Source organism: Dermacentor albipictus, chromosome 9 (assembly GCF_038994185.2).
Source record: "Dermacentor albipictus isolate Rhodes 1998 colony chromosome 9, USDA_Dalb.pri_finalv2, whole genome shotgun sequence".
Classification (NCBI taxonomy): Eukaryota; Metazoa; Arthropoda; class Arachnida; order Ixodida; family Ixodidae; genus Dermacentor; species Dermacentor albipictus.
Window position 1 is genome coordinate 104,750,457 of NC_091829.1, and position 24,381 is coordinate 104,774,837.

At 45.5% G+C, this 24,381-nt stretch overlaps 1 protein-coding gene across 3 annotated transcripts in view; it reads left to right on the forward strand.

Annotated features, from left to right (window-relative positions):
• Positions 1-21,619: 21,619 nt before the first annotated feature.
• LOC135907196 (phospholipid-transporting ATPase ABCA3-like) overlaps positions 21,620-24,381 on the forward strand; it is a 248,818-nt gene continuing 246,056 nt past the window's right edge. For 2 of the 3 annotated variants that reach the window (XM_065438880.1, XM_065438883.1), the window contains exon 1: positions 21,622-21,684. The gene's annotated coding sequence lies outside the window, so the exon portion shown is untranslated. Of the gene's footprint in view, positions 21,685-24,381 lie in introns of all 3 variants that reach the window. The other variant, XM_070525186.1, reaches the window with a different exon arrangement.

The window sequence follows — 24,381 nt, forward strand, 5'->3', positions numbered from 1 at the left end:
AACACTATGTTCGGTTTCCGGCCTAACGTCTCCACCCAGGACATTCTACTTAAGCTTAAAGAAGAAGTCATCGACGGCCTCAGCACATGCCACAAGAGTGCCATCCTGGCTCACGACGTGAAGGGAGCCTTCGACAACGTCTCACACGAAGCAGTACTAAACAGCCTACAACATACCAACTGCGGACGGTGGACATACGACTACGTGCGGGGCTTCCTGACGGGTAGAACGGCGACCATAGGCCTGGGAAACCTTAGGACCGAGAAGTTCCAAATACCTCAGAAAGGAACCCTCCAGGGGTCGGTGATCTCCCCGTTGCTGTTCAATATAGCGATGAGGGGATTGCCCCAAACTCTTGGAGAACATCAGGCGTATCCGTCACGCAATGTACGCAGACGACCTGACCATGTGGAAGTGCACGGGATCGGTGGGCGAACAAGACGCCCTGCAGGAAGCCATTGACAGGACCGAACATTATCTACACTGCTGCGGTCTTTCATGAGCGCCGGAAAAGGCGGAGCTCCCGATCCTGAAAAAGAGGACAAGAGGGCGGCCTCCGAAGGAGACACCTGACCCAACGTTGACACTACATGGAGTCAACATACCCAAGGTGGACACACTCTGTATTCTGGGCCTCACTTTCCAGAAGGACGTGGCGGTCTCGCCGCGATTACTTGGGAGGAATACTTGGGAGGAACTAGTAGATGCCCACAAGACGAGCCAACTTGAGAGCTTCACCAACTTTCGCAAAGCTATCAATTCCGTGAGATTGTCTTCAACCATTGCCATACCATGTCAGGCTAGAAACCTGTGCGAAGATCTGTTTTACATACGTGTATTGTGGAGCGTCTGCCTGCAGGTAACATATGGCAGGCAAAGTCAGTCACTACGCCGCAAATGGCATACCATGTGGGAGATGTGCTTTTAATGGCCACGGGAGACGAAATTGACTTATTGGGCTTTCGTGCCAAAACCACTTTTCGGTTATGAGGCACGTTGTAGTGGAGGACTCCGGAAATTTCGACCACCCGGGGTTCTTTATTGTGCACCTAAATCTAAGTACACGGGGTTTCCCATTTCGGCGCCATCGAAATGCGGTCGCCGTGTCCGGGATTCGATCCCGCGACCTCGTGCTCGGCAGCCCAACGCTATAGCCACTGAGCAACCACGGCGGGAAGGGAGACGACCCACAATTTGCACAGATTGCAGGTGTTTTTGCGGCTCAGGATGAGGTTCTGCTCTTGTTATACAAGAGGGGCCTTGTTGAATTCCGGAGACATCGATAAGCATTTAAGGTATCTAACCGCAATGTAGTCTGTGCGGCGCGGCCAGGAGTTGAGGTACTACCATAGTTCCTAGATCTTTACCTGGCAGGGGAGGTGGTATCCAGAGGTGAATTATTGTTTTTTCATTAAAAAAAAGTAATATTTGCTTAGCCTTATCTTATGAATTCTACGTGGTGTACTTCACAGTACATGTTCTGCTAACATTGTTTCTATATTCGTGTCATATATTTTTTTGTTTTTTCCATTCCGTGCATGGTCCATCAATATTCATGCACCCCGCCCTTAAGGTATCTTTATACGTTTCTATGCAAAATATATATTATGGTACAGTGTGTTGTATATATATATATATATATATAAATATATATATATATATATATATATATATATATATAAATATATATATATATATATATATATATATATATATATATATATATATATATAGCAACCAGTGTTATCACTTTTGGAGATTGCCGTTGCACCATCCTGCTTCTATTATTCCTTGCGAACTAATTTTAAACAAAACTATTTGGATTTCTTGCTATGCTGATTATGCAATAATGCAGCACTGCATGAAACGCATTTTACTTTTTGCAGCTACAGAGTTGAACTCGGGTAGTTACACATTGTGCTGTTTTCCTTGCTATAGTCAATCCGTTATTTGATTGAGTGAAGCAAGGAATCCACATTCGTTGCAACCTGTAACATCATATGTGCATTTCACTGACTCCCTTCAAGAAGCATGGGAGTCCTCCATTTCATGCGTCCTTCCTGACTCCGTTTTGTGACTACCTTTGGAAAAAAAGGTAGTCAGCGACTGAAAAAAAGAGAGTCGAGCTAGTAGTGACCCTCTTCTGACTCTCTTTCTTCAAGAGTGTGCGTCAAGAGTGGTGCGCACCCTTAATGTTCTCATTATTCTCTTAAAACTTGGCGCTCTGAAGCGCGCGTGCCTTGTCTTGTTGTTACTGTTGCCTCAGCATGTGGCTCATACCCTGTCCTGTATTCTCAAAGCCGCCTTGTTGTCTTGTAGGGAACTCTTGCCTAATTTTTCATTCCTTTATTATTTTAATGTTTTTGTGCAGAATAACGTTAAGCCACTGAATATCAAATATTTAGAAGCACCATTTATTGGAAACATGAAGTGATAGGAGGAGGAGGAATAAACTTTATTAGTAGAAATGAGCCGACGGTAAAATCATCCGAGGTGGGCGGCGTCCCTAGTCCAGGATGCCGTGGGCCTGAGCCGATAGCTAGGCCCTGCTCACCAGGCGATGCTGGTCTTCAGGGCTCAAGCTTGTCAGCTGGGCCTCCCACTACTCGACCTGTCTCGACTTGTCTCTCGTCCTCACTGCGCTATGTTACTTGTACCACGATGAATAACCAACACGCCCATATATATTCCCTTTTGTGGAGTTCATTTCATGTCCATGCAATGGGCAATCTCTGTTTTTCTGCAGACTGTTTGTACTTTAGAAATGCATCAAAGTAGTTCGCTGAGTTATAAACATTATAACAGTATTCCCTAGTATGTCATCTTGTTCGTGTAGTGTTGTCTATATATGCCTGGAGCTATGAGTGAAGGCGCTGTAGATGATGAATAGTCTGCAATGAACATCCTGAGCTGATCCTACAACTTTTTGCATCTGACTTAACTATTAATTGAGGGCACATATTATTGCCATCATGACTTTTCCACGACTTTTGGCGCTCGTGGTGTGTTTGTTTCCTTCCGCTTGTCCTCCTTTGTTATATCTAAGTAAACAACTACGGCCAGTTTGTTGCTACGTTATGCGGTGTTTATCAGCTGTGTAAGGACCGGAACTGCCGAGGAAGTGGATCTTTGGGGTCGGAAACCGTGCTAATTTGGACAGAGGACAATGTACTTAGTTAAAAAGCTCAGTATTTTCTTGCAGAACACCTTTTCGAATATTGTAATCCCTACACTTAATACCAAAATTGGCCTATAGCTTGATAGAATGGACCGTTCACCACCTTTAAAGACAGGCGTGAATTTAGCGACTTTGAGCTCATGCGGATACACTCCACTTCTCAGGGAATTGTTAAAAAGATACAACAAATGGGTACCTAGAATATCAATATTGTTTTTTATAAGTATCACAGGTATTGCGTCTAGGCCTGCTGCTTCACCTATTGAGAGACTGCTTACTGCCGCTGTCACTTCCTCTATCGATAAGTCAGGCAATGCGAAAGTATTGTCAACACGCCCAGGCATTCTAAACGAGGCTACGTCCATATTAATCCGTGAAGCCAGTGAAGGTCCTATGGAGGCAAAATGGGCATAAATAATTGAGCCATGTCTTCGTTAGCTGATTCAGGCAAAACATACACTCTTGAACGAAGGAAATTTTCGTCATTAACTATGTCCCACAATTTTTTCGCATTACCCCGAGTCTCCTCTACAAGTGACGGAAAATATTCTTTTTTCCTCTTCCTCATGAGAGACAATGGTTGTGGTAGCGTTTAAACTGGCTTAGATAATCGTCAATAGTTCTTTAGCCATTAGCCCTCTGCTATTGGTCAAGCAATTTCGACCTGCATTCACGTCTCCTGTCCGTCACGCGACGTCATAAAAGCACGAGAACTCACCCGGTGAAAGTGACGTATACACGTTAGTCACACTAAGGTGCCGAAAGAAAAGTGTTTTTTTTAATAGTCGTGCAGTGTCCTGTTCCAAAAATAATAGAAGAGGGATGCCCGTCATCGCTCGGGCACTGGCAAGTCGGCGCTACTACAGAGCAAGGATTTATTTGCTGTTAATTAAAACATTTACGTGGCAGCATAACATTATCGAGTGCTTCCAGCGCATATACGGCATTGTTTTGTTCAACTGCATTTAAGTTTATTACACACAATAGGAATGATACATAGTTGTGCATATGTAGAAGGTCTCAAGGTTTAAACACCGCTGGCAGGACCTCCTGTGAAACAAAGCGTGTAACACTGCAAACTTAAAAACAAAGCAAACGAAAGAAAGAATATATGTTGCAAAATGAAATGCATATACAAACGCATCAATAGCGTTCATTGGTAGATTGATTACTTATAGTTAAAAAAACATAATTTGTTTCGGGTTTTTCTTAAACATATCCAAGGATTAAACAGATTCCATATGAGTGTGTCAACAATTCCAAAATGTTACTGAAGAAAGCACAGTGCATCTACCACAGTTAGTACAGGTACTAGCTAAGATCAACTTCCGTTGGCTAGCGAAGCGAGTAAATTTGAAATCAGAGATTGCATGTTGTGGGGAAATGTCCGAAGTGAGGTCGTGGTTATAGATATTAAAGATTATAATGCCTATATGATGGAAATAAAGGCTAGGCGAAGGCAAAATATGCCTTTGCCTAGCCTTTAAATGAAAAAAGAAGGTAGGAAGTGTGGAGCGAATAGAATATGGCGAACTGCTTGGTTCTAGAGTATAATAAATAGGGAGAGGAGAACGGAGTATGTCTGGCCCTATCAAGAGATGCAGTAGTGTATATGGCTGTGTATAAAGGCACAATATAGTGTTGTAAGTACAGGAAAGCGGAAACAAAACCTGGTTTCAAATAGGGCCCGTATGCCCAAAGGTATTCTAAGGCAGGCTAACGAGACACGACAAGAGGCCCTTAAGGCTATCGCATTAAAACACCGTAAAGGTGCCTAGCAGAATGTTTACGGAGGAATGCTGGCCCAAATTTTCTTGCTAAGCAATACCATCGATCTTGTGAGAGGTCACAGGGGGAACGTGGATGAAACAAAATATATTTTAAAAAGCAGTTCGCATAAGCAATTCGTAGGAATTGACATATGTACTTGTTTAGGACGCACATGTTTATCGGGTGACCGCGTTTCACCGTTTAACAAATCTTATCGCTAAGCCCAGGGCGCATCAGCTTTTATCGGAGGTTTCGCAAATACTTTCGGTGGTTCTATCCGCTGTCAGCTCTCACCAAACCTTGTTTGATCGAACTACATGTATGTGCGACGTGAAATGTGTAGTACTCTCTGGAAGCCACGTGGGCACGCGCGATTACTGTGACACATTCGATGACCCATGTATAAAAGCCGACGTGCTTGACCCGCTGATCAGATTTTCGACGACCATCGACTGTGTTCTTCACTATCGTTCCTTGAGTGTAGCCTGTTTTTGATGGCACAGGAAACGCTAGTTTCGTCATTCACAGTTTCGCTGTCTTCTTCACCGTCACTACTAGGCTCCCGAAAATCCGTGATCCAGTGCGGGACCCGGAAAACCGCACCAACGTCGCCCCGTACCATCGAGCAAGGTCCGCACTACGTATCTTGCCACCGGAGCACTGTCTTCAACCCAAGTAGAGTAGAAGGATCAAGACCAAGTCAAGAACAATGGTGACAGCCGCATGGCCATGAAGGACAGTGCTTGAAGACCTCGGGGAGCCACCTACCTTCCGCGGAGCTTCACCAGAAGACCCCGAAATCTTGCTGAAGATATTCGAAAGGCTGTCAGCGCGCAAGGAGTGGAACCCTGAACGTAAGTTGCGGGACGACTATTTCTCATTGGAATGCTCGGCCATTACTCGGTTTGAAAATCGAGAGCCCTCGTTAACAGCATGGCAGCTGTTCTGCAACGAGTTCCTCAAGAATTTCACAAGCATCGTCACAAGAGAAAGGGTCGAACTTCATCTACGAGCCCGAGCGCAGCTCTCTAACGAGAACGTCATGGTGTTCACGGACGAGATGACTCGTGTTTCCGGTAACGCTGACCTACAAATGTCTGAGCAGAAGAAAGTATATCTTCTCCTGCATGGTGTAAAACAAGAACTCTTCGCCAGACTTATACGCTATACGGTAGCATACCGTAGCATACGGTAAAATAGCATACGGTATTCGCGGTCTAATTAAAACTCGTCCCTACTTTACACATAATACATTAATCTCGCTATACTACTTATTCATTCACTCTCATATTAACTACGGCATACTATGCTGGGGTAACACTTATAACACTCACTTGGCATCCCTCTAGGTGATCCAGAACCGATCCAGAACCAATCCGTAAGAATAATTACAAGCTGTTCACGCTTTGCTAATGGAAGGTCCGTACTACATGAAAACAACATCCTAACCATTTCAGAACTGACCAAATATAATCTAGGAATTTTATTCTACAAATATATGACTAAGGAACTACCACCAATCTGCTTCTCACCTTGTGACCTAATAGCTCATAGTCACACTAGATTTGCACTCAATAATAATTTTCTTCTACCTAAAGTGCGAACTAACTATGGTAAACAGACTGCGGAATTTTCCGCAATATCGCATTGGAACACTTTACCCCCTATCATCAAAAGTCCAAAAAATTTATACCAATTTAAAAAAGAACTAAAATCATTCATAATAAATACTTACTGAAACTCTCCTCGTTTCTTTGTATTCCGTTTTTTTTTATATTGTCCTGCTGTTAACAAGTGTTCTTATTACTCATATGCTATAAACAAGTTTCGATATTACTCTTAGTTGTCATCTATACTACTGTTGCTTTAAACTTTGTATAACATCATAAGTGTCTTTAGCAGGAGGTCCCGATACAGTCTTTGACTTTGGGACCTCCTTATGTGTACTACGCACATGCAATTATCTGTATTTTTACTAATAAATAAATAAATTGAAATTCAAATTGAAATTGAAACCCACCCACAACCATAGCCGAATTGCTGTTAAAAGCAATGACGATACAGAAGACGTTAGAACTGCGCACCGGACAATTCAATCGCCGCTCAATGCCATACTCTACAGACGTTCAAGCACTCTCCTCCGATGACTCGCGACACACAATCAAACAAGTTGTCTGCGAAGAACTCCAGAAGATGTTCCCAGCATCGCAGTCCCAAGTGAATGTGACTGCTGACGTAGTTTGGGGTGAAATCCAGTGGTCGTTCGGAGTTCCCAAAGCGCAGCCGGAATCGCAATATTGTCAGCCGAAAGCAATGACCTGCGTCGCCGTCACGCGCCACCAGGTTCCAACTTCACGTCCGTACCAGGGCCCTGTGATGCAGCAATACCGTAGCCAAGCGCCACCCCACCCCCCTCTCCCCCCGACCCATCGGCAAGCTAAACGCACCGAGGTAGACAGACATTTGGCGCACCCCCAACCACAGCCCACTCTGCTACCATTGCGAAGAAGATGACCATGTCTACCGCCGATGCCCAAACCGCTACTTGGAGCTGCGAGGGTTAGCCGTCAATGCGCCGCGTCCACAGCTTGCGAAGCGACCTCGTGACATCGCCAACTACCTCGCCGCCACTCAGTGGAGCCGTCACAAGGCCGCTACTTGTCCCTACAACGCCAACCTTACACTGGCCCAGCCCGGGGCTGGTCTGCGACCCCATATACGGAAAACTAAAAGCAGCAACCGATGGAGGTACAGCTGCTGTACTTCGAACTGACGAAGATCCTCCGCCACCGACGAAGACGCCGAGAAGACTATCTCGACGATGTGTGAACGAGATGCTGTCTCCCCGACGAAGCCTAGAAGAAAAGGATACGCCGGAAAATGACCTGACTACGCGATGTTCCAGACACAGTTCAACATGACGTAGCCCTGATCCGATGCCAAGGCATGATTGCAATGCAAGACAAAAAACCAATGACTTCGACGTGCTTCTCTAAGGCCAGCCAGTCAACGCCTTAGTGAACACAGGTGTCCACTACTCCGTCATCAGTGGACTGTTCATCGCGAAGTAGAAGAAATTCAAAACAGCATGGGATGGCCCTCAACTTAGGATGGCTGGAGGACACCTCATAACGCCAACGGAAATCATCACTGCAAGAATTGTAGTTCATGGCCGGACCTACCCTGTAAAGTTCGTTGCCCTCCAACAGTGCTCATGACACTTCATTTCGGACATAGATTTCCTGAACCCACACTGCGCAATCGTCGAGTTTAGGTCAAAGTCGATAACGTGGTCCACAGATCAAGTGATACCAACGAAGAGGCCTTAGAGTCAGTGTGCCCTGAGTGTGTTTGAACACCAAGTCCGCATCCCGTCTCATACCGCTTTAGCGAAATACCTGCAGACGCAGAAGGCGTCAAACAGGGCGACGAACGTATAGTGCTAGATCGAGGAATTCTCGTCGCAATAGAGATTGCACGACTGCGCGGAGGAAAAGGGACCGTGATGCTAGCTGCAACCAGGACTTCAAGCACGTCAAGGACACGACGATCGCATACCTCGAGGAAATTTAGAAAACCAGCAATACGGTTGCCCTGTCAGATTCTGCCGAATCTATCGCGACGGCCATAGTTTCCGAACTGGTTTAAGGCATCAATTCAAACTTCCCCATGAATAAGCACCAACCGCTCGAAAGCCTCCTTCGACAATAGACACTGTTTTTCAGAGTCATCGAAAATTCCGCAATGACAAGTTACAAATCATCGAATAATAACTAAAAAATTGACTCGACTACTCTGCCAGAGTCCTTATCAAGTGTAAACGAGATAGAAACTATAGGACAACAAGTTGACGAAATGATGCGCGACCATATTACTCAGCCGTCAAAAAGCTGTGGTCTTAGTGAAGAGGGATGCAACTCCGTGTTTTTGCTTCGAATATCACAACTTTCATAAAATAAGGAATGAGGACGTATACCCCCTCCCGCGGATAGACGACGCCTTACACCGAATGTGCGATGCAAAGTACTTTTCATCGATAGATCTCAAGAGTGGTCTTTGAAGAATTGAAGTCGACCAAATATATCCGGAGAATACTGCGTTTTCACGCCAGACGGCGTCTTCAATTTCAAGGTGATGCAATTCGGAACTCACTCGGTGTCTGCAACGTTCCAGCGCGCGATTCGCACAATCTTGGAACGACTGAAGTGTCAGACTTGTGTCTACTTGGAGAACGTTGTAGTCATAGCGTTTAATTTCAAAGATCATGTGAGCTTGCGACAGTACAAGAGGCCATCAAGTCATCAAGTAACACTGCGAAGCCGGAAAGTGCCGCTTCGCTTACGATGAGCTTCAGTTCCTGGGCCACGTCATCGGCAAATCTAGAGACCGCCCCGACTCGCAGAAGACAGCTGCCATCACATAGCTCCATCAGCCGATCGATAACAAGGTGGTGCGTAGATTCCTAGGCATGTGTACCTTGTACAGGCGCTTTCTCAAGGACTTTTCCCACATCGCTGAGCCACTGGCCGATCTAACTAAACGTTATGTCGAGTTCAAGTGGGAAACGCCAGGGGCCAACTTATTTCAAGAACTCAAACGACGCACGCAGCCACCACCGGTACTGGCCCACTTCGACGAGGAGGTCGATAGAGAAATCCGCACTGACGCCAGTAGCCTAGGCCTCGGTACCTTCCTGGTTCAGAGAAAAGATGGACTTCAACGGGATAAATTTTACAGTGGCAGGTCGATGTCAAAAGCGGAACGCAATTATTCTATGACTGGGAAGGAATGCCTCACTATCAATCGTGCTACAGCGAAATACCACCCTCCCCTATATGGCAGGCCTTTTAAATTCATCAAAGACCATCACCCGTTGTGTTGGCTAGCTAGTTTAAAAGACCCTTAAGGAAGCCTGGTACAGTGAAACCTGAGACTGCAACAATATGAAATAACTCTAATCTAGAAGTCTGCAGTATAACACGTTGTGAGGCTAGTTCGTTCATAGTTTTCAAAAGATGAAGCACCAACAGAGACAGTACACTAATGAAGCAAGCACAATAACTGGACAAGCCACTTTGTCCTGTCATTCTTTTTCTTCATCAGTGTGCTGTTTCTGCTGGTGCTGCCTTTTTTTGAAAGCTACAAGTCCGGATTAAGATACTCTGATGCCGACTGCCTGCCTCGTGCTCCCGTGGAACCGACGTCCTATGGTGACCAAGTTGAGGACGCGTTTCTCGCTACAATAAGGCAGACGACTTTTCCAAGCAGCAGCAACCGGACTCGTGCTCAGAAACCTTGCTGAGTACTTGCAAGAGAAGATCGCCTTTGTCCCGAGACTATTTGCGCGAGGATTGTCTCCGTTGTTCTTAAGAACCGAGGTACTGGTGAAGTACTTTTCGTCAGCAGGCACAACCTACCTTTTCATTGTGCTTGAAGCACTCCGGTTAGAAGTCCTGCACGCCCTGCGCGATGATACCACAGCCTAGAACTTTCGGTTTTCCCGTACGCTCGCAAGACTCCAAGAGAAGTACTATTGGACGCGCCTGACCACCGCCGTCACCCGTCACGTCATGTCGAGACTTCCAGAGGCGCAAGACACCACAGACCAGGCTGGCAGGATTACTACAGCCGATCGAGCCTCCTTGATGACCATTTCAGCAGATCGACATGGATTTGTTGGGGCCCTTTCCAACGTCACCTGGAAGCAAGTGAATTGTCGTGGATACCGACTACGTTACCCACTACGTGATAACGAAACCGCTGCCATCAAAGTCGTCCAGAGCCTCCTCCCACGACATGCTGCCCTAGAAGTCCTCATAACCGACATAGGAACGGCCTCCACTGCAGAGCTCACCCAAACCATTTGCCTATACAGGCAGACAAACCACCTGCAGACGACAGTTATCACAAAGCAGCTGATATACACACTAAAGAAAGTTTACATCCTTTCGGGTGTATGTCTGCAACACAACGATAATCGTCATCTGCCTTACTTGGATTTCCTTTCTTGAAAACGCCGCGTCCACTACTTTCCTGTTGGCATTGCTATGACATGCTGATAACGAGCATGCTGGTCCTTGCTGGGAAGTACCGTGCTCACAGCGTTAAAGAAAAGAAATGCGGACAATACAGATGACGTGTATTTTGTGGCAAGATATGACTCAAAGGGGGAAAACTTTTCTTGGAGTGATATATGCTTGCTATGTACGTCGACGTCGAACACAACACGTGAGATGCCGTCAAGCCATAGGCCACCTTCCATTACAAAAACCTGGTGCAAGAAACAATGCAGATCACGCCGTTCAAGCTGCTTTACGGAAAAGCCCAATCACGACTCCTGACTCCAATCTGCTTCACGTCACGCACGAAAAGAATGTCAACGTCAGCGCCTCTCTACAGCCTGCCGAAGAAGGACGACAGTTCGCCAGCATGCGCATCAAGAACTGGCAGGGGACCGACAGCCGGCACTACCATCTTCGGCGATGCTACGCGAAATGTCAGCGCGGTGACCATATTTGGGTCTGGACTACGATATGCCGACAAGGACTTAGCGAGAAACTGTTACATCGTGTTACCGGACCCTTCAAGGTCATCCGACGCATTGGTGGACTGGACTACGAAGTTGACCAAGACGGCATATCGCCATCACAGCGGCGCCGCGCACAACCTGAAGTCACCCCCGTGGTTCGCCTTCAGCCTTTCTACGCCCGCTGAGGAACTTAGGGTCACCACCCGCCATGGTTGCTCAGTGGCTATGGTGTTGGGCTGCTGAGCACGCGTTCGCGTTATTCAATCCCCGCCATGGCGGCCGCATTTCGATGGGGACGAAATGCGAAAACACCCGTGCACTTAGATTTAGGTGCACGTTAAAGAACCCCACGTGGTCGAAATTTCCGGAGTCCTCCACTACGGTGTGCCTCATAATCAGAAAGTAGTTTTGGCACGTTAAACCCCATAATTTAATTTTTTAAACTTAGGGACATGGTTTCTTTGCTATTTTGTTATTTTTTTCTTTATTATGCATGACTTTGCTTTTGCTTTCATGTTTCTTTTATCAACGGGACGATGCTTCTCAAGAAGGAGGTGTTAACATGCGTGCTTGTTTATTGAGTGATCACGTTTCCCCGCCTAACAAATGTTATCGCTCAGTGCCGAACGCAGCCGCATGTATAAGAAGTTTCTCGAATGTTATCGATGGTTCTCTCCGCTGTCTGTTGTCACCCAACTATTTGGGATCTGATTGTATGCATGCGCGACGCGAAATTTGTACTAGTTTCTGGAAGACACGCGGGCACCAGCGATTATTCTAGAACATTGGATGACACTGTATAAAAGCCGACGTGCTCGACCCGCTGGTCAGATTTTCAACGATCGCCGTCTGTGTTCCCCGGTATCATTGTACGTTTAGTGTAGCCTGCTTTTGAGAGCACAGGTTCGCCCAATGAATTGTTAGTTTCGTCATTCACTGTTCTCCTGGTTTCTTCGCCCCCACTACTACGTGACCGTATATTGGTGCAAACGACGAGATTTATACACCGTTCCATACATAGCAGCCAACGCTGTGGAGGCTGAAGACTTCTTGCAGTGTTTTCGTTCGCACTTGGACATAGTTCGATGTCTGTTTTATCTCAGTTGCGGGCAACTAATATTTATACGGGCTCAGTGTTGAATGAAAGAAGTGTTACCACTAACAAACAAACACACTTTGTTATATGGCTGCTAATGCGTTGTTATGAATCATTTTATTTTTGTTGTTCTTTGCGGTTTTTTTTATTAGCAACCCGTGGCGATGAGCCTGGCGTGCATGCTCGCTCGAGCGAACGCTGTTGGCGCGCAGCGAAGCATGGACGGAACGCGCGCAGTGATAACTTTTCTTGACCGAGCTTCTTGCGCAGTTTCCACAGCGTTGACTAATATGCATGGCACCAAGTAGAGGTAGGGTATAGAAGGAAGAAAATTCGGTTTTCGCAACTGCCTTCTGATAGATCATGAATATTTCATACATAAATGTCGGTGTAGCAAATTTATATCAGTAACGTTAGGCGAGAACCAAACTAGGGCACAAACTGCAATACAATATGCTCATGGTGTTACAATATAAAAAGGAATTCGTACTTAACGACAGCTTGCTAAATAAATATTTTTCATTACACTGGCTTCGCACTGGTGTGTACGAGCGCTGCCCCAGGGCGTTGAAAGATGAACAGAAGCTTCCGAGATAAACGCGACAGAAAAAAAAAGCGTTTCGTAAACACGGCACAGTTTAATGGGTTCTGCTTCGCGTTTTGGCCAATGTCACTTATGTCAGCCTATTGCTCGGTGAGCTCTCTTCTTTCTTCTTCTTTTCCCGTTTCTGTTATTGACAGTTACGCCATTCTGACGTTCCCCTGGGTACTTTCTTCACTACTGTTTATCCTGGCCTCGTGAGCGCCTCTGGTACCTCAGAAAAGCAATTAAACGACCAGCAAGTCGCCAGCCCAGTTCACTACAAGCCTGCGATTGAACTGCATTCTGTCTCATTGAAAACACCCCACCATCTCCCTTCCCTATTTACTTCCACAACTTCGATATCGTTCTGTCTGCTGTTACGCCATATAGGCTAATTAGTGGACGCACCCGCTATTTGTACGCTAGCGTCAGGTAAAGGTACCTCTGGCACTGTGCTGTGTGCCAGTCAGCACCATGTGGGATATCTAACGCAAACCTGCACCCTTTGTGAAACGCTGCACTATTCCCGACCATTTTTATGTTTAGCACGTCCTCATTTAGCCAACCTGCTACTACTGCAAGTTTGCGTTCCTGTGCACTATGCGTGAGCTTTTTTCTAACTTGCTCCATGACACAGCCCAATCTCTACTCAGGAAATATCCCTACCGCAACTTTTTCTCGTCTCTCACCCGCTACACAATCACCTCTGAGCACCTAGCCAGATTTCGTTCTGCACTGATTAACAACTTTTCACTCCCTCCTACTGTCCAGGCCTCTTCCCGCCTCTGCTGACATATTGCAGTTTGATATTGCAACGTTTTTCAGGCAGAAGCACCCCTCGACAGGAGTGGTCACGTTTCATTATAGGCGCTCCACGGCAATGCTTGAGAACCTTAGTGTCTGTGGCAGTCAAGGGGCAGCGCTGAACTCAGCTCCGTTGACTGGATGGGGAGGACTTCTTTGAGAGTACGGGAGTTAGTGTGCTTCTCTAATGGATGTACGTTTTGCGAGAACGCTGCAAAGTCTTAATTGAATGTTAGTTTAGTGCTAGATTTTGAAGGCGCATCTGTCATTCCAACGAGAGACTTCTCTCAACGAGAAACTGCGATTAACTCTGGAAGTGCGTAGTTACGTTGTGCCGTCATGAGTGATGCACATTGTGAAAATCCTTTATTTTTTTCCACCCGTAAATATATTCTCTTGACATTTATGGCTCCAGAGCGTACGTGCGTGGCATTGTTGTTGCTGCAGTTGCATCAATGCATGGCTCGTGCCCTGCCTCGTATTTCCCAAGACGCCTTGTTGTCTCGTAGCGAGCTATCTGCTCTTTTTTTGTCATTCCTTTATCACTTTAATATTTCTGAGTACAAAAGTATTAAGCCAACCAATTTCAGATATTTAGTAACACGATTTATTGGAAGGAAGAAGGGATAAAATGGCAATAAATGAATGAAGTATTAGGATATTTGTTGTCCTAACATTTTTTATGCGAGATAGTTCCAGTCGCAGTACTTTCTGAGCCCATACAGAAGTGACAGGAATGCAGCGAATGTGCATTAAAAGGGATTTGGTATTGCTACGTTCTTCGGAGTTTGTAAGCAATGAGGGAAGTATTTTAGCACCCAGTGTCAATGGCTGTCATTTTATGGAGCATCGCTTGTGGAAATGTTTGGTTCAGCACGCCGCTAAGAGTCATCGAAGTGTAAAAGACAAAAAAAGAATGCACATCGCAGCGTCATTTTATTACAACTATTTCAATTTCCTTTACTGCGGACGAGGGCTTTGTTATGAGCACTTGGAATCATGGCCGCGTGAGGTCAGCTGAGTAACTGTAAAGAAAACGAAGAAAGAACCAATAGGTCGATGCATACTCTCAAAATAATTCCCCCTGCTTAAAAAGCAAGGAGCGGGAATGAATATAGATTGTATAAGGCCGATCGAACTAACTTCGAATGTTGTGAAATAATAGAAAGGGCGTTCCTCATTCGTATCATGAAATTTTTAACGGGTGATACATTCTTGGCACCATGTCAGATTCGCTTTAGATGCGAATGCTCGATATGGTGGGCACATGTCGATCTAAGCTTGCTCGACACTGGCGGCGGTACGCAACTTCAACTAGCATCAGTTTTTTCTCGGTATAATATAAATTGGATATACGAATTTTTAAAGGATAGGAAATTTTATTGTTCCCAACACGGCTCGTTCCCGCAAAAATATAATCAATGAAGAGGAGTTTTCCTGGATCTGTCTTTGTTCTTATTTTGTTTCATGATTTATTAGGCTTGTTTCTATTGTACCGTAGCGTAGAAGTATATGTCTATACAGACGTCATAGCATTCTTTGCGTCTGCGAGTGAAATTCGCTCATTACAAAGAATACCGCACTGATACTCATGAACGCTTGGAGCTCGGTTTTAAGATATTGGAATGCCACCTAATCATAAAAAAATTCCTTGACTGTGTTTTCACTTAATGTACCGGTCGACATCTCTCTCCAATAGCGTCAGGAAATAATTCGGTAAGTTCACTTAATAAAATATCTAGGTGTAATATACGGCGCGAAATTGAGCTCGCGAAATCACATTGATGATGGTAAATCTAGGGCGGCTCGCACTGTCGGTATGATAAGGAAACTTGGCAGACGTCACATGGGATACGGAGGAAAAATTCTATTAGTTATTTATCGCGTGTACGTTTGACCAATACTGGAATTTGGGTGCGTGATATTGTGTGGTGGGCCAGCGTAACATCCTGGCTCATTTAGACAGGGAGGCTCTTCGCAATTGTTTTGGTTTACTGAGCTTGTTGTCAGCAATGTTTTACATAAAGAACCACGACAGCCCACTCTTCATTGCCGATTCGGCATTCTAACCGAAAAAGCGTATTTAAACATTTATGAGTCTTCATTGGGATGATCTCAATCTGTATTTGTTAGTAAAATGAGGGCATATTTCGATGAGCACTGGTCCAGCGTAGATAGACTTCTAGTTGTGTGTATGCAAGCTGAGGTAGACCCACTAAACGTTCATGTACGATACATCATTTGCCTAAACAAGCCTCCCAACTACGTATTTAAATGGCATGATACTAGACTAGTTAATGCAAATGGGAAGAAAGTTGGTGCGGGTATTTTCTCGTAGTCACTTTCCTGGTCACATATATATATATATATATATATATATATATATATATATATATATATATATATATATATATATATATATATATATATATATATATATATATATATATATATATATATATATACCAGAAAAAAGCAGTTCTGGGTCCGGGTAAATATTCACAGTGAAGTAGACACGCGTATGAAGCGGATTATTGACGTATCGGCCGGGGTCCGGCCTTCATCAGAATACATTGCATGGTGTCAGTACAGTTAATATACATGTGCCTATCAACCAAATGAAGATACGTTTACATGAAAAACGAATAAAATGAGCGAACAAATTGCATCCGAATCGTTCAAAGGATAGCTGACACGTGTATAGACCGATTGCGATTGCAAACATGTCATCTAAAATGCAAAGCATAAGAACGCACCGAAATGAATTGTAAAAACCAATCGCCACGTGACAACAAGCGTCAATATGTGCTCAATATGTGCTATGTTATCAAGCAAACACAGACACAGAAAAAGGGGGATAGCGACGTACTAGTAGCAGAAGGGACAAGTGACGGGCTACAAAGACAGGCAACTCAATTTTCCTACACATTCATTCATACCACGCGCGACGGTATCAAACTTATATATAAGGAATGATTCGCGGGCTTCTCTATCATAATTTGAACGAAATCCAGATTCAAGCAATGTGACTCTCACTTTATCAAATGAGTGGTCAGGAAGATGCACGTGTCTTGAGATGGGCAGGTTGGGCAACGTGTTAGCGTGGCATTTATGATTGTTAAAGCGGAATCTGAAAGGCCCTTCTGTTTGTCCGATGTACTGTTTTTCGCAGAGCGTGCATTCAAGCATGTATATCACGTTTTTTGTGTCGCAGTCGAAATCGCCTTTGATTTTTAAACAAAAGCTTGAAGACGTACTAGTAACCTGTTGGGATGTGACCATGTAGGGGCATACTTTACATCGCGGTTTTCGACAAGGATGGCATCCGATGGCATCAGGGCAGTCAGTCTTAGATGATGATGCTAGTATATCTTGGATATTTCTAGCTTTATGGTATACGGCTTTAGGCGGATCAGAGAATATGTTTTTGAGGCGTTCACTTTGCAATCGAATATTGTGGTGTTTTTTTAATACATGCGAAACACTTGAGACTGACGCAGTGTGGGTTAGGACAAGATTTGTCTGGGGTGAGGGAGTCGGTTTGTTCCTAATGCAAAGAAGCGTCCTTCGGTCTTGCGCGCCTGCGCGTTTTATTGCACCGTCAATTAATTGTGCTGGGTAATGTTGTTTGGCTAAAGCGTTTTTTAGGGTACCGCAATTCTTTTGAAATTCTGATTGCTCCGAACAAATTCTTTTAAAACGTAAGGCTTGGCTAGAAGGAATGCTAGTCTTGCAATGTTTAACGTGGCTGCTATCGAAGTGCAAATATTGACGGTCGAGCATTACATCGACACTGGCTCTCACTCACCGCTGCGACAAAGACCATATCGTGTGTCCGCTACGGAACGTCGCGTCATTGCAGACCAGGTCGATGACATGCTCCGTCGAGGCGTCATTCAATCTTCCCAAAGCCCATGGACCTCTCCCGTGATCCTCGTCTCAAAGAAACACGGTTCTATCCGCTTCTGTGTTGATTTTCGACGCTTGAACAAGATCACGCTGAAGGACGTCAACCCATTACCACGCATCGATGATGCTCTGGACTGTTTACAGGTAGCCGAGTTCTTTTCTTCGCTGGATTTGTGGTCAGGCTACTGGCAGGTTCCGATGGCTGAGGCCGATCGCCCGAAAACCGCCTTTGTTACACCAGACGGCTTGTATGAGTTCACCGTCACGCCTTTCGGACTTTGCAACGCTCCTGCTACGTTCGAAAGGATGATGGATAATGTTCTACGTGGCCTCAAATGGAAAATCTGTCTTTGCTATCTTGACGATATTATGGTGTTCGCCCCTGATTTCGCAACGCATCTGCTCCGTCTCCAGCATGTACTCACTTGCTTGACCAACGCCGGATTGCAACTTAACCTGACGAAGTGTAGATTTGCTGTTCGTCAGCTCACAATTTTCGGCCATGTCGTGTCAAAGGAAGGCATTCGCCCGGATCCCGAGAAGCTACGTGCTATTACTGCGTTCCCTAAGCCTACCACTATGAAAGAGCTACGCAGTTTTATCGGCCTCTGCTCTTACTTCCGACGATTTGTTCGAAACTTTCCGTCAAAAATATCGCCTCTCACGCAGATCCTTGGTGGCGCTAGAGATTTCTCATCATGGTTTCCAGAGTGTGACGACGCCTTCGCAACCTTGCGCCGTCTTCTCACGACGCCACCCATTCTTCGCCATTTTGACCCACAAGCGCCAACCGAAATCCATACCGATGCAAGCGGTGTAGGCCTTGGCGCTGTGTTGGCACAGCGTCAACCTGGCCACACAGAATACGTCGTCGCATACGCGAGTCGCACGTTAACCAAGGCGGAAACCAATTACAGCGTTACAGAAAAGGAGTGTTTGGCCATTGTGTGGGCGCTTGGCAAGTTTCGCCCATATTTATACGGCCGATAGTTTGACGTAGTGACCGATCGCCACGCACTATGTTGGCTGTCGACGCTCAAAGATCCATCCGGCCGCCTTGCCCGCTGGGCATTGCGAATCCAAGAATATGACATCCGCGTGGTTTACCGTTCCGGGCGAAAGCACTCCGATGCTGGCGCGCTATCCCGATCGCCGCTTTTCCCGAAGGCCCGTGACGACTCCGCCTGCGAATGTACATTATCCTCGCTGGACGTTGACACTATCGCTGCTGCACAGCGTAATGATCCCTGGACTGCATCTCCGCTTGACCTTCTCTCGGATACGTCGAAAGTTCCAGCGTCACGTACGCTTCGGCGTGAAGTGCCTCATTTTGCGATTCGAGACCAGCTACTATATCGACGCAACTTTGCCCCAGAGGGACGCACCTGGTTACTCGTCATTTCGAGAACCTTGCGATTAGAGCTCTGCTCCTCGTTCCACGTCGACCCTCAGTGTGGCCACGCGGGAGTCTTCAAAACCTACGAAAGACTTCGACACCGCTATTACTGGCGGGGAATGTACAATTTCGTTCGAACGTTCATCCGCTCTTGTCGTGAGTGCCAATGCGGTAAAGCGCCACCACACAACTCCGCCGGTGAACTCCAGCCACTGCAGTGCCCATACCGACGCTTTGATCGCGTGGGCATAGATCTCTACGGGCCACTTCCGTTGACTCCTACCGGCAACAGGTGGATAATCGTTGCGGTAGACCACTTAACCCGTTATGCGGAGACCGCTGCTCTACCTGATGCTACAGCGCAAGAGGTTGCCAATTTCATACTTCACTGTTTTTTCCTTCGTCATGGAGGTCCACGTGAACTTTTAAGCGATAGAAGCCGCGCCTTCTTATCTGAAGTCATCGAACAACTGCTTGCTGGATGCGCTATTGTTCATCGTAAATGCACTGTTTATCACTCACAGACTAACGGTACCACGGAACGCTTTCATCGAACTCTTGATGACATGCTCGCCATGTATGTTTCACCGGATCACTCTAATTGGCACCTCGTTCTTCCGTTTGTCACCTATGCCTACAATACCGCGACTCAGACCACTACCGGATTCTCACCCTTTTACCTTCTTTACGGCCGTCATCCTTCGCCCACAATCGACACCATTCTGCCCTACCGGCCAGACCCATCCGAATGCCTGCCGATCTCGGAAGCCGCCAGACACGCCGAGGAATGTCGCCAGCTGGCCCGTCGATTCACCTCGGATGACCAGAACCATCAAAAAGACGTTCAAGATGCCCAGAACTCGACTCCCACTTTTCTCCCGGGCGCTCTCGTCTGGTTGTTAGTGCCACACCGCACGCCTGGGCTCGCTTCAAAACTCATTCCGAAGTACGATGGGCCATACCGCGTTCTCGAGAGAACATCACCCGTGAATTACCTGATTGAGCCGCTAACGCCGCCGTCCGACAGGCGACGTCGTAACCGCGAAGTCGTTCACGTTCGGCATCTCAAGCCGTATCACGATTCTACCGTCCTTCCAGAAACCTAAGTCACCAGGATGGTTCCTTTATTTCCGCGGGGCCTTTGTAAGGAAGATAACGAACGTGCGCACTGGGTCAGCAGCATCGGCAGCATCAAGCGCGCAGCAGAACCTCGAGCTCGGAAACTGCTCGGTGCATCGTAGAACCGGCGGTCGCTACGAACCCTAATAAATCTTCTTTACAATATATATATATATATATATATATATATATATATATATATATATATATATATATACGTTACGCTTACCGGATTTCCCATCCATACTTCTGGCAGATCTATCAGCCGTTATCTTAGTTCTGCGAAAATTCCTTCAAATTATTCAACAGTGATTATAGCGACTGATTCAGTGTCAGTGCGCTCATCACTATCATCTTCAGACGCCATCGTAGGCAACCTATTTACATCATTATTCCCTCCAAATGCAAGCCTGGTGTGGTTGGTATTGGTTCCAGGCCATAGTGGTATATCTTTAAATGAAACGACAGACACACTTGAGAGGATATTCCTTGATGGACCAGTTATATCCGTTATATCTACTTAGACCTATGTTACTGCGGCTAGGTACAGAAAAGTTTCTTATTCCAATATTCTGCACAACTGAAAATGCAAACTTCAGTATTTAATCATTTGTACTTTTAATTGAACAACAAATGGTGTCCCACACGTAAATTAGAATTCTACATAACAAAATTGCGATGCCGCATTTCACCATAAATTTTTTACCTATACAGGTCTGGCCTGGCCCCGCTACCCCTGTATCCTACCTGCCAAGAATCCGAAAACATTGATAACTTTCCATTAACATGATTTCAATATAGAAATCAGATTAAAAAAATCGAATTTTCATGCCGAAAGTTTGGTATTGCTTTAACTACCCAAACTATCTTCTCCTTCGGTACTTTTTCAGTAGGGTTTAGCCACAGGCAAACCTGTGTGGATATTTGAGAATATCTCTGTGACACAAGATGGCTATCATGTTCATTCTCAAAATCGATTCCTGGATATCTCATTCGATTACTGATTGTGTGTTCAAAATCATTCTAATGCCGCCTAAACAAAACACACAGACAGAAAATGTCCTGTTTATATATAATTACAAATATTTTTATTTCTGTATCTGCCAGTAAATTCTATTTGCTAATTATTATAAACCTTGTACTTCACCCTGATTTCATTTACGCTTAGGTTTTTCTCTGTACCCTTCCCTTTAGCCTCTAAGCGTCGGTTCCTTCGGCAACCCCTGTAGTGGGTATGCGCCTCAAGTGAGAAGCAAGCAAGCAAAAACCGGCTGCATCACCATGTAGTCGGAGAATAGTCGTAAGTTGATATATTTCGACTTCATTTCGCCTGAGTGGCTCTTGCTCCACTACGAAGGGAAGCCTGCACAGATTTCTGTAACGTCCCTATGGTCTTGCTGAAGCCATAGCGTAGAAATTACCGTAGAGCAAGGCATATTGTATCTGTGTAGCTACAATATTTGGCCGCCTTCAGTTTCTGTAGCAAATGACTTGCTTATGGGTAACATTGCTGGTTTCTGCTAACATTGAGAGCATGCAAGTACTGATTCTATTTTGTAGTTTGGTATAGCAAAATGTTTTGAGGGCCTTTCGTGTATTGCGAAGATAACCCTACCGGCAGCACGCCTTCTTTATTCTTGTCAGATTCCATGCAAGGCAATGGTGATGTTGATCTTAATAATGGTGTATGTGTGCGCATGACGTACTGTCGCAATAATTTCATTTTATGGCACGATTTCATTGACATAATATATATTTATGGAAATATTACTATGCGTTTATTGATTCTTTCCTGCAAGTTACTTTCTATATTACTAATTCATATTAAGAATAGCGCAACTACACATGAAAGAGCATGAAAGTGCCAGCATAAATGATAGGATGTGGCACATCGGGGTCCATTGTGGAACATGTAGCTGTAAACCCAGTTTTGAATAATGCGCTGTCATTCAGCGCCATAGTAATCAACTTATAAGGAAAATAGTAAAAGCGTGCCGCACTTGTAAGACAAAATATGTGTGTCAGTCACCCTACATTCTTATTATCACAGAGTGTGTTGAAGTTTCTTCAGCAAACTGACAGAATTTGTATTCACGCGCCCACAACCACGACGTCCGCGCTACATGAGCATGATAACGATTGCAGGTCACGCTTGTTGTGTAAAGCTTTTTGGAGTGCACCTGACATGACGGTGTGTAAAATATGTTTACTTCAATAAACTTCACAGTTGCGAGTCAGCTCCCGTCTGGTCATATTAGGTCCAGTCCATGTGTTGTGGCGTTGTTTTAAGAGAAAGCTCAACCAACCTGCCAAAATTTATGCTCTCCTGCTTCTTAAATCGTTCGCCATACGGTTTTTTTCTCTTTCCCGTGGGATTTTCTTAATAACTGTGCTGTGGGTTTTGCAGTAGTTTAGCACAGTAGCGCCATATTTGCCTTGACTTATACCGTCGCCCGATCACAGAAGAGTCTAGGGTTCTAATCGGCTGAGTTGGCCAGCCCTTAACTTGCGAACAGGATCGCTGAAGGTCTATCGTTTGTTGTACCAGTGGGCCTGCACGGAGGATAGTGAATCGTGGCTGGCATTTTTTACAGCAAAGCTGTAATTCTCTATACTCTATCTCAGTACCTTGCAGCACTATCCAACCTACACGTAGTCTTAACCATTATGAAGGCCGAGTGCCTCTCGAGATTTGTTAATCCATGCCGCGTCATGTTCTCAGCGTCTGCTTGCTATCCTGTCGGTTCGTGCTCCATCACTGGTGGATTGACGTTGAAAAAAATGTTTTGACGCCAAAACCATACACTTTGTTTACATGCCTGCAACAGCGAGGCTCCGCTTCACCTTTACACTTTCCCTGCATTCCGTTTGATGCCTCCTAAGGAACTAGTAAGGACTAACGCCCTCATCAATCTTCACCTGCGCCACGGCGCCGGCTAGGCGTCTAGTTGGAGTTGGCTCGTTACCGTCATTAGGCACAGTGTTACAATGGCAATTAAATTAGTAAAGAACTATCTGGCCCTTAAATGAATTTTGCATCGTCATGGCATCAACAGTTCTAACACTGTGGCGCCATCTTCTAACTAGAAATCAAGGCAGCTTTAAAGCTCGGCGCTGTGTATGTAGTCATAGCAGCGTGAAAACAGACTGCCGATCTCGATAATTACGACTAACCTTACCTAATGCTCTTAACTTAACTTGAAACGACATTTGAGATGACCCAGTTTGGTACAAGTATGGATGGCCCGGGGTGGACCATTACTACTGGCAAAAAAGGTAGGCCACCAGGTCCGTGATTGAAGAAAGGAACATTCCGAGCTGTCAACCCAGAACGAACTGACTTTATTCTCTCACATGGCCTCTTGCCTCTGCAGCCAGGTGAAGCACGACTAAATAGGAACAACCAGTGCCCTAGGGGACACTGCACTTCGGTCGTTATAACATTACAACACAGGTGACCATTTGCTTCTTGCTTACAGGATAGAGAACACGTAGCAAGCGCGAATTTGGATCGAAGCGGTGATCGGGGCTGTATGGGCGCTGCCAGCTTAGTATGGAAGATCACGGCTAGGGTAGCCATTACGGCTGCCAGAGGTTACTGCCATACTAATTTTTGGTATGCGACGTGCATTTGTAAAGGTCATAACATGCCACGTATCGCTGCATCGTAACATGTAGCTACAAAAAATAAAACTCTCTAGTGCAACCAATAATCAGCCAGTTACTCCCGGAACTATAAACCACTGAGCAACGATATCGCCTGTGTACCCCGCGTAGCATAGGGCCGATCCACACGACGGACCAAGTCCGCGGGCCGCTCGGTCACGTGATGCGACGTCACGGCCGGTCACTGTAAAATAATTTACACCCGTAAGGGTTTTTTTCGGTGTCTATAACTAACCCCCTAGCACCCTTGAAAAAGCTGGGTTTTATAGGGAACTACACCCTTATGATGGTTATTCTATATTCCATTAACACCCTATCCCTTGAGGGTGTT